At 38.2% G+C, this 12,040-nt stretch overlaps 1 long non-coding RNA gene across 1 annotated transcript; it reads left to right on the forward strand.

Moving 5' to 3' along the window:
• The first annotated feature begins 825 nt into the window (after window positions 1–825).
• Window positions 826–10,919, forward strand: LOC139084816 (uncharacterized). Its single transcript, XR_011542594.1, has 3 exons — window positions 826–1,214; window positions 8,685–8,743; window positions 10,637–10,919. It is a non-coding gene; the product is annotated as an uncharacterized lncRNA (long non-coding RNA).
• The last annotated feature ends 1,121 nt before the right edge of the window (window positions 10,920–12,040 follow it).

Genomic DNA, 12,040 nt, shown 5'->3' on the forward strand with positions numbered 1-12,040 from the left:
TCCGCACCTGGGAACTGAACCCAGTCTGCTGAAGCAGAGTGTGCCAAACTTAAAAACTAGGCCATCTTAAGATGAATTTTTCCTCTGAAGTCTCCCACTCCCAGAGCCCTTTGGAGTTTGCCAACCAAAAGACCACTCCTCTTCCCCGCCTCTCTTGATGTTGCCAGCACCAGTCCCATCAGAGCCTGTTAGGGGTGCTCTTCCTTCACTGCCTGAACTGTTGCCCCTCACACTTGTTGGCAAAACCCTAGCACCTACAGAGGAATTTGTGGGTGTCTCCAATGGGAGTCTCAAAAGAAGTTCTTGTGTAATCACCACCCTTGGTTCTCCCTCCTGTCTAGCATTTGAAGGCCACCGTTCATCTTGTCAACAGTAACCATTGTGGGAGTTATCATAAACCTGGCTGCTTTGAAAATCACTCATAGCTTCACCATCCTCTGTCTCTACTTCTCATGAGAGCCTAGTGTCAGTGTTCATCCTCACCTTGTTGCCACGAGTCACCAAACCAACCAGATAGTTATGACACAGTATGTCAAGATGAACGCTTGTCATTCACCATTGCAGAATAGGTGGCAGGAAAACCCCACAGATCCTCGGACCTAGGACACTAGGGAAACTGAATATCAGATTTTTTTTTTCAATGAACATAAAGAAAGAACAATCATTTCTTTTATCTTGAAATATCCCTGCAAGGAAACCCTGGTACATGTTGTCCCTCTGGGAGAGACAGATGGAGGCCACTGCAGTCTCCTGGTTGGAAAGGGGCCGCCTGCCAAGGTTTCTCAGGAATATGTGTCACTTTGTGGTATCCCTATTTTCCTCCCCAATAAAATAATAATTTGGCAGACTTTGAGATGAAGATAGTAAATCAATACCAGATTGCAAAAGTTGCAAAAATGTTCTACCAATTCATCAAGCAGCGTCTAAGACCTTGAGAGCTGCCCAGGGGAAGGAGCGCCCTGCCCTGGAGCGCTCTTGGATTTAAGTCAGTGAGGATCCGACATTCTTGTCAAGTGATGAGAAGCCACAGAGAACAAGATTTGCTTCTAATCTTCAGGCTGGTTATGCAGGTGCAACAGAAGTGAGAGGGACTCTTCTGCAAAGCTGTGCTTTTGAAATCGCTCTTTCAGCAGTCATTCCATATTGCCGTGCTGGGTCTGGAGAGGCAGAACCATATTAGAATTCCACGAAAAACCTTTCGGATAGAATTCAGGGTGAGTAGCTTATCGTCACTACTATATTCTTAATAAGCTGTTAGCTAGGGATCATTTCTAAGTGTAGGACCAATTTGCCTTTAAACCATCAATATAAACATGTTGGTGCTCATAGAACATGGCCCCTTACTGAAAAGAGAGAATGCCTCTTTGCAAGGCTGAATTTAATTCCCAAAATGGGACAAAACTGTGAACCTGAAAAACTGCTATTAATGAATGGGGTACATCCTAATTTTGAGGAATTTTGGAATCATATTTGTAGAAGAGTCAGAAGAGATTCTTCTTGTAGTGACGTGAATACCTAGGAGGTTAATTAACCTAAGTAATTGTAAAGCCTCTTGGGGGAAAAGCAACAAAGATCTACTGTTGGAAGGGAAATTAATCAGGCCATATCTGCACGGGATTGTCAGTGGCCACAGAAACCTGTCTTGAGAATTGACTGCATCTCAGACCCTGGGCTATCTGGCATGAGGGCACACCCACCCAGAAACGTCCAGCAGACTCCTGTGCTGCCAGACGGGGAGAGAAGTTTTCCAGGACTGACATTTCTGCAGTGATTGTCATTTATTTTCTTCACTGTCGTGATCTGTCTCTCTCCCCCATACTTCTCACCTTCAGGAAAATTTTAGAAGTTGCTGGTTCCCTCATAGATTCTGCAAATATAAAGTTGTCCTCTAAAATATGTTGAAGAAAAGGAAATTTTAAAGCACATTAATTCTTTCATGAATGGCATTTATTCGTTTGAGTTCTGTTGTAACTTCCAAACATGGCCAGAAAAGAAAATGATCTACTGAACGGGGTGGCCTGAGGCTTCTCTGCTCTCCGAGAACAATGATTGAGGATCCCGGCATCAGGTGTTCCACGGTTAGAACCACACAATTTGGGGATTGCCTAGTCCACCCACTACCTTTTGAGTTCAAAACCATTCCTTCAAGCCAGTGAGAATTTTCATGTTCTAGTAACAACTCTACAAGAATCCCTCTCATGATGGGATTTCCTGGGAAACTGAGTGTTGATTGGTTTATATTTACTGCTGTAGTTTTTTTCATTGCATGTCATGTTTTGGGGTGTTGGTTTTTGTATTTTCTTGGCCAAACCCCAAAAATCAATGTCATCTCAGGAAAATAATAAAATCCACCATTGAAAACTTCCTCCCTGTCTTTCTAGTCTCTTCTACACCCAAATATCCAGCTTCACCAAACTGCTTATCATATCCGATCAAGCTTGGCGCGATTTGCCCTTGCTCTGTAGTTTCCCTCTGCCTAAAACACCATCCCCACCTCCATCGCCACCCTGCTCACTTCTCCATCCCCCAGTTCCTGCGGCACGGCCATTTCCTCCATTGCCTGTCCTCACAGCTGGAAAGAATCGGTCTTTTGCTGTTGCTTTCAATGTGCATTTTCATGACGACTAGTGGAATGGAACGTTTCCATTGTCACTTGTAACCTTTCTTCTGTGACACACTTGTTCACGTCCTCTGCGCGGTTTACTGTTGAGAATTTGTCCACAGGAATATTTATAAAATTTCTGTGTGTACTAAAGATATTGATCCTTTCCCTGCTATGAAAGTTGCAATTATCCTCGAGTTTTTTGTTGGACTTTCATTGTTGTTTACAGTATTTTTGAAATGCGTTCATTTTTGTGTCATCTTTTTAAAAATGTGTGGCTTCTGCTGTTGATGGCCTTCCCATTCACTTAAATTTTCTTTTAAAATTTTTATGGTTCACTTTTTTTTTTTTTTTAAAGATTTTATTTTTTTCCTTTTTCTCCCCAACGCCCCCCGGGACATAGTTGTGTATTCTTCGTTGTGGGTCCTTCTAGTTGTGGCATGTGGGACGCTGCCTCAGCGTGGTCTGATGAGCAGTGCCATGTCCGCGCCCAGGATTCGAACCAACGAAACACTGGGCCACCTGCAGTGGAGCGCGCGAACTTAACCACTCGGCCACGGGGCCAGCCCCTATGGTTCACTTTTTTACGTGTAAATGCTAACTCATCTGGAACTTGTTTTGGTGCATGATTTGAGAAAAAGATTAAATCGACTGCCTGCCAAATTGATAGCCGAGTATCCCATCAAAATTTATTGAATAAACAATTTTTTCAAACTTTAAAATTACTTTTTCAAGTACCTCCTGGAATTTCTTGAAATTTCAATCTACTTTTATTTGTATTAAGTTAAATATATGTGCTACACTATTCAGATATATACATAATGTATAATATATATAATATATAATAAATATGTATTTAAGCTTTCTTTTTTCATGAATATTATCTCATTTGTTCTCCACATTCAGCAAGTGAAGATTTTTATCACAACTTTTTAGATGAATTAACTGAGCCCAAGAAAATTAAAATTACCTCTTGCCTAAGATCACACAGTCGGTATTTTCAGAGCCAAAATTCAAACACAGGTCATTCTGGTGCTAAGGCATATGAGCTTATAAATTATTTTCTTTTATATAAATATTTGAAAACATTTTATGATTCTAGAGAATTACAGAGTTCTATATATGATTGAGTCATGAGGAAACAGATTTGTCATGACAAGTACTATTCTAATACCAGTAAGGTATTTAAGTGATCTTTCAATTAATAAAATACAGAATCATCTCAAAATGCAACATACAAAAATGCATACCAATATATTTTGGTTCTGACTTTTGGTGAAATAACAAAGTACTGGAATAGTCATTAGAGTTAGTTTTTAACACAAAGCCAAGACAAATAAAACAGCTCAGATGACCATCTAAAGCCATGTGATTTTAGCTTGGTGGGTATTCATTTGGGTAAGGATACCAAAAGGAGAGGAAAACACATTTACTGCACAAATATTTAATAATCTAGTTGGTGGCAGGCCTTCTGCTAGGTATCGTGTTGGCCAGGATGTGGACAAATTAAAGCCCTTGTACACTGTCACACAAGGCAATGCAAAGTGGTGCAACCACTATGGAAAATGGTATGGTGGTTTCTCAAAAAGTTAAAAATAGAACTACCTTGTGATCCAGCAATCCCACTTCTGGGTATTTATCTAAAAGAATATGGGACTATAAGATATCCCATATTCATGGATTGGAAGACTTAATATTGTTAAAATGTCCAGACTATCCAAAGCAATCTATAGGTTTAATGCAATTATTATCAAATGATTCTATGGGATGATTCTATGATTCTATGGGAAACAAAAACAAACATAGTATCTGTCCTCATAGCATTTATAGTCAAGTGGAGGACGTACAGTAATCAAATATCATATAACTAATGTAAAATTCAACTGTAATATGAGCTATAAAGGAAAGGTACACAGTTCTCTAAGATTATATAATAGGGAAATTTGACTGGGAAGGTCAAGGAAAGTTTCTCTGAGGACATGACGATTGACATCTGAAGGAGCAGGCTACAAAGAAGAGAGGAAACTGTCTTCCAGGCAGAGGGAAAAGTCATGTGCAAAGGTGAGGTAGGAAAGGAGTACAAGTTTCTGGGGAAGACGTCAGTAGCTGGAGTACAGAGTGTGTTGCAAGTTGAACTTGGAAAGGAAGTCTACGTAAGGTCCTGTTGTACATTTGAGAATTTGGGTGTTTAACCTAGGAATGATAGGAAGCCACTGAAAAATTTTAAGCAGACTCTCACATGATGAGATTTGCTTTTCAAAAAGTTTACTTTGATAGAAGATGGAGAAAAATCAGAAGTGGCATGAGCAGGTATGGTGAGATACCCATGAGGCTATTGCAATGGTCCCGGAGAGAGGTGATGGCAGCTTGAACTCAGTGGGGAGCTGGGAGGAGAGTGACAGACTTAGTAAAGGACTAAACATAAAGATGAGGTAGATGGAGGTATCAAAGACAACGCTGGTGTTTCTTCTTTCTAAAATATTTAGAAGTTGGTGTCAGGCACTGAGATAGAGCGCATGGGGGAAGTCCCACTCTGTGGGGAAGATCTCAAGTTTGTTTAGTAGAGTTCGAAACACCTTTGCTGAGTTCAAAGTGTCTGAGACATTCTAGAAGAAACTTCAAGCAGGTGAACTGAACTTTAGTGAATGTGTTCCTTTTTGTTCTAACTGCTATTACTGATATTGTAGAAAGCTATTAAACAGGGACATTGCAACAGGCCAACTTTCTGAATTTCCTTGTTAGTTTTAATTGTTTTTCAGATGTTTTTCTTTGATTTGCAATAGATGCTATATTTACAAATAATAAGTTTTACCTCCTCAGTTATAACATTTACTATCCTCAGATCTCTTTCTTGTATTATTACCTAGGCTCAAACCTCTAAAATAGACTTAAATAAGGATTATTCTATTTGTCATCCTTGTTTTATTTCTGACTTTAATGAAAATGCTTCTAGTTCAGTATGCCCCAAACTTGCTCTGCTAAATACTAATTTTATAAGAAATGCTAATGATTCAGAGAAAAATAACAATAGGTACTAATATTTTCTCTTCCAAAATGTGTTTTAATATAATCATATAATAAATATGTTAATATAATGTATATTAAATATATATTTATACGAATTATTAAGTAATAGGTAATTATGCAATGATTTGCCTTCAATAAAGTAAAATTGTCTCTGTTTGCAGATGACATGATATTGTATATAGAAAACCCTGAAGACCCCACACCAAAACAAAAATAAAAACAAAAAAACCTGCTCAGACTAATAAATGAATTCAGGAAAGTCTCAGGAAACAAAATCAACATACAAAAATCAGTTGTGTTTCTATACACTAATAACAAACACTTTGAAAAGGAAGTTAGGAAAATAATGCCATTTAAAGTAGGATCAAAAAGAATAAAACAGTTAGGAATAAACTTAACTAAGGAAGTGAAAGGCACACACTGAAAACTATAAAACATTGATGAAAGAAATTAAAGGCATGAAAAAATGAAAAGAAACCCCATATTCACGGATTGGAAGACTTAATATTGTTAAAATGTCCAGACTATTCAAAGCAATCTATAGGTTTAATGCAATCATTACCAAAATCCCAGTGAGAGGGGGCCAGCCCTGTGGTGTGGTAAAGTTTGGTGCACTCTGCTTTAGCAGTCTGGGTTCACAGGTTTGGATCCCAGACACAGACCTACACTACTCATCAGCTATCCTGTGGTGATGACCCACATATGAAGTGGAGGAGGACTGGCACAGATGTTAGCTCAGGGCTAATCTTCCTCAGCAAAAAAAAAGCACAAAAAAACCCACAAAAATCCCAATGACAATTTTTACAGAAATAGAAAAACAATTTTATAATTCATATGCAATCAAAATAGACCACAAATAGCCAAATCAATCCTGAGAAAGAAAAACAAAGCTGGAAGCATCACACTTTCTGATTTCAAATTACAAAGCTACACTTATCAAAACTGTGTAGTACTGTCATAAAGACAGACATATATGCCAGTGGTACAAATAAAGAGCTCAGAAATAAATCCATGCATATGTGATCAACTGATCTTCAACAAGGGTGTCAAGAATACACAATGGGGAAAGGACAGTCTCTTCAACAAATGGTGTTGGGAAAACTGGATATGCAAGAGAATGAAATTGGACTCTTATCTTGAACCACACACAAAAATCAACTCAAAATGGATTAAAGACTTAAATGTAAGACCTGAAACTGTAAAACTTCTAGAAGAAAATGTAGGGGAAAAGTTTCGTGACATTGATCTTGGTAATTTCTTGAATATGACACCAAAAGCACAGGCAACAAAAGCAAAAATAGACACATGGGACTACATTGAACTAAAAAAACCTTCTGTACAACAAAGGAAGCAATCAATAGAGTGAAAAGGCAACCTGTGGAATGGGAGAAAATATCTGATAAGAGGCTAATTTCCAGAATAAGGAGCTCCAACAACTAGGTACCAAAGAAACTAATAACCCAATTAAAAAATGGGCAAAGGACTTGAATAGATATTTCTCCAAAGAAAACATACAAATAGCCAACAGATATATGAATAGATGCACCAATCATCAGGGAAATGCAAATCAAAATACAGGGGCCGGCCCAGTAGCACAGTGGTTAAGTTGGCACATTCTGCTTCAGGGGCCCGTGGTTCACTGGTTTGGGTCCCAGGTGCGGACCTACGCACCGCTTGTCAAGCCATGCTGTCCCACATATAAATGGCAAAGATGTTAGCTCAGGGCCAGTCTTCCTCAGAAAAAAGAGGAGGATTGACAGAAGATGTTAGCTCAGGGCTAATCTTCCTCAAAACAAAGAAAAAAAGAAATCAAAATGCAATGAGATATCATCTCACACCTGTCAGGATAGCTATTGCCAAAAAGACAAAAGACAGCAAGTGTTGGCCAGGATGTGGAGAAATTGGAGCCCTTGTACACTGTTGTACAAGGCAATGCAAAATGGTGCAGCCACTATGGAAAGTGGTATAGAGGTTCCTCAAAAAGTTAAAAATAGAACTACCTTAAGATCTAGTAACCCTACTTCTGGGTATTTATCTAAAAGAATTGAAATCCAGGGGCTGGCCCGGTGGCACAACGGTTAAGTGTGCACGTTCCGCTTTGGCAGCTCAGGGTTCGCTGGTTTGGATCCTGGGAGTGGACATGGCACGGAGTGGCAAGCCATGCTGTGGTAGGCGTCCCACATATAAAGTAGAGGAAGATGGGCATGGATGTTAGCTCAGGGCCAGGCTTCCTCAGCAAAAAAGAGGAGGACTGGCAGTAGTTAGCTCAGGGCTAATCTTCCTCAAAAAAAAAAAAAGAATTGAAATCCAGATCCTGAAGAGATATTAGCCCTCCTATGTTCACTGCGGCACTCTTCGCAATAGCCAAGGTGTAGAAACAACCTAAATGTCCATGGACAGACGAATGGATTTAAGAAACATGGAATATACATACAGTGGAATGTTATTCAACCTTAAAAATGAAGGAAATCCTACACACGTGACATCATGGATGAACCTTGAAGATATTATGCTAAGTGAAATAAGCCAGTCACAGAAGGACAAATACTGCATGATTCCACTTACGTGAGAAATCTAAAATAGTCTAACTCATAGAAGAAAAGCATAGAACGGCAGTTGTCAGGGGCTTTGGGGAAGGGGAAATGGAAAGTCATTGTTCAATGGGTAGAAAGTTTGTCATGCAATATGAAAAAATTCTAGAGATTTGCTGTACAACATTGTGCCTATAGGTAACAATACTGTATTTCATGCTTAAAAATCTGTTAAGTGGTTAAATTTCGTGTTAAGTATTCTCTTACCACAATAAAATAAAATGAAATAATTTAAAACTCTATGGATATCTGAGAACCCTAGTAAGTTGCATGAGAGGGCATCAAATGCCTAAATAATCTTTAATCTTTACTCTTGATACACAAGCCTCATTTATTATCTTGTGGTCTATTTAATAGTCACTGATCTATGTTAAAAACATTTATGTATATTATTATTATTGTTTATTAAATAAGTTGTTTTGTTTTGTTTTGTTTGTTTTCTCGTTTTCCTGGAGCACATATAGAGTAGCGGTGGAGTTTGGTTGGACAAATGACTTTCCTGTCCTCTGCGTCCTCATCCATGGTTAGTATGGTGTCTACCAGAAGTTTCAAGCATTAAATTAAACTATATTTGTAAGACATTTAGCCCAGTGTTTGAGACTTAACAATTAACAAATATTAGCTATTATTCTCTTTACACAATGAAGTTCAACATGACTCAAAGAAGGAAGTCAGCTGTAAAAGAAAAGCAGTCTCATGGGTTTCAAATCATCTTAATCACACAGGCCCAGAGGCAGCATACTTCAAACACAAGGTTATCTGTCTCACCCTGTAGTTTCTAAAGATACAAATGAAAACTCTTCAAGAAGAAACAATACCCAATTTGAACAAGTAGATATCAGGTAGTAAGAAAGGTACAATGAAGTTATTTGCCCTTTGGGTTTCCTTCCACTGTACATAGAGATACGCTGGACGTGTGGTGTGTATTGTGAGATAGAACATTCTCTAACATCTCCATTAGACCCCACTGGGCCTCAGAAGATTTTGGAAGAAAATCTTGCTGTTGGTGATCTTCCTCCTTCTACTACTCATGGTATCTGTGAAAAAAGGGATTCTCATGTAATACTGCAATAAAAACAAAATATAGGAGTAGAGGATGCAATCCAGCAGCAATAGCTTCCATATTTACTGGATGTGAGCTAAACAGACACAAAAGCAATGCTTTTGTATTTTAATCATTTTGGTCTTATTAAATAGCATAAAATCTAAAATAAAAGACGTCAATTTATTTTGATATATTTTTTGCTTAGTTAACAACTAAAATTTGTTTCCCCTAGCTGTCTTGCTTATTTCAGTTCTGTTTCAATGTTTTAAAATGCATATGTCAACTTTTTTATAATTTCTTGCAAAAGCTATGTATTTGTATATGCATAAATATATACACATATATCTTTTGAATTTGTTGAATGAGCTAGAATGCATAGGGTATAAGAAAGGGCGATCTTACTCTTTCTCACCGCTGGCCCTTCAAGTCTGTTCTTTGACTTGTTTTTCCCCACTCCTGGCTTAAATATCAAGCATGTTCATAGTTTATCTGGTCTTTTTCAGATAATGAAAGTTCAATCCTGTAAAATAATTGCACATCTCCAATTTGTCATCTGAGTAAAAATATCTCCCTTTCTCCCGTGACTTGGAAGTCTGCAGTGGAGGGGCGAGAGCTTTAATGCCCATATCTGGCTCCACTCCACTCTCTCATCTACTTGCAAGTTGCTATGTTAAACCCCTCCAGGCTTGGGCATGAGCTAGGAGTTTGGGGGAAGGTAGGAGAAGAGAGGACAGCCAAGAGACAGAAACGTCTTAATTGGCTTGTCCATTTGTAACCTGGAGTAGATGCCCTCTGCATCTGGTAGACTCCTTAGGATGATGCATTCTTTCTTGGTGTCCTCCTGTGAGTTCTTCAGGGCTCCTTCCTCTGCAACCCACCACGACTATTGCTGGGACCTCTCACCTATGCATCCTTCCCTCTAACTGCTAATGGCCAGCACCAGGATTTCTAAAGGTTTCTCTCTTCTTTGGAGTCAGCTTGTCCAGCGTCCGCTTCAAGATGATACACTTCAGCCCCATTCCATTTGGCCCATGAGGAACTCATATGTTCTTTGCCTTGCTCAGCTCAAGAAGTCAGGCTTTTTCCAATGCAGTATCTTCCCTTGGCTTTGCAATCTTGGAGCTCCTGACCAGTCACAGCCTCTTCCCTTTAAACTTCTCAGGGGTCAATCAGATATCAGTTCTTGTCTCTCTCTAACCAGGGAATCCATGTCAAGCTTTTCAAATGGTACTCTGCAAACTTTGTTTCTTGACTTGTAGACCCCTCCTCCCTTCCTCCATGGGAAAGATACACGGCTCACTAGCCATTTCCAAAACATAGTCAACATAGCCCTCTTCACTTACGATGAATTGTTTGTCTTCTCTTTTACAGCCTAGAGGGGAATGATGGCCTAATGCTGGCAGAGGATTCCATAGTTTCTTAACTCATCCTGCTAACACAGTCTAGCACCTTCCAAGGAGTACAGGATGTGGAGATATTTAACAACTATTGTACTTGTTCTCAGATTTGGGGGCCTCAGCTGAAACTCTGAATCAACAGGAAAAGTCACATCTTAACATAGTATTATGTATATGTCATAGGCTCTTACTAGTAGTTCTTCGGTGTATTATGATTTAAATCATGTTCCTTGACAAAATAAATTAGGAAAACACTGCTCTATTGTTTTGCTTTTAAGTATGATGTAAGCTATTGGTTTGGGATAACTTTTTAATCTTGTTAAGGGAGTATTCTATATGCAATTTATTTAACTTTTTATCAGAAATGGATATTAAATTTTGTTAAATGCCTTTGACATTTGTCAAGATGAACATAAAGTTTGTCTCTTTTGACCCATTGATGTGATCAATGATATTTTTAGATTTCCCAATATTGAATCATTCATGGTTTCCTAGAGCATTATTCTTTTAATATAACGCTAAATTAGATTTGCTAGTGTTTTTTCTCTGTATTCATAAGTGAGCTTGGTCGAAAACATTTTGTTCCATCTTTGTCAGATTTCAGTATATGCTAGATTTTTAAAGAAAATTCAAATCACTCCATATTCTATTCAAGTCATAGTCCTCTTTTAAAAAAACTTTGCAAATATTACAATATTTGCAAATATTGAAGTATAATATATGTATACAAAAGTACACATATCAATTAATTTTCAAAAAATAACCACACCTGAGTAACCAACACCCAGATCAAGAAACACCAACATCAGCACTCCAGCATCTCTCCTCACTTTCCCTTCCACTAAGGTAACCTTAGAGTAAGAGTAACTCTCCCTTCCACCTAAGGGTAACTATTATCCTGACTTTCAACAGCATAGACTAAATTTTATCTGTCTTTATACATTATCTAAATGGAGTCATCATATGTACTCTTTTGTGTTGATCTTGTTTAAGTCACTGTTATAAGATTCAGCCATAGTATTGTGTGAGGTTGCATACAGTTTATTCTCACTGAAGCATAATATTCCATTGTATGCATATGACAAAAATTACTTACCCATTCTGCTGTTGTTAGGCATTTAGGTTATTTTCAGTTTGAGGTCGTTACAAATACTGCTTCTATAAACAGTCCAGTGCACGTCATTTTTTGAATATATGCACATATCTCTGTTGGGTATATACTTAGGAGCAGAATTGCTGGGTCATAGGGAATGCGTATGGGTTGTTTGGCATCTTATTATTATTTTGTAGGAGTTCTTTATATATTCAGAATGCAAAGGAAAAGAATACAAAAAGATATATCATGCAAACAGCAACCATAAGAAAGCTGGAGTGGCTA

Source organism: Equus przewalskii, chromosome 7 (assembly GCF_037783145.1).
Source record: "Equus przewalskii isolate Varuska chromosome 7, EquPr2, whole genome shotgun sequence".
NCBI classification, from domain to species: Eukaryota; Metazoa; Chordata; class Mammalia; order Perissodactyla; family Equidae; genus Equus; species Equus przewalskii.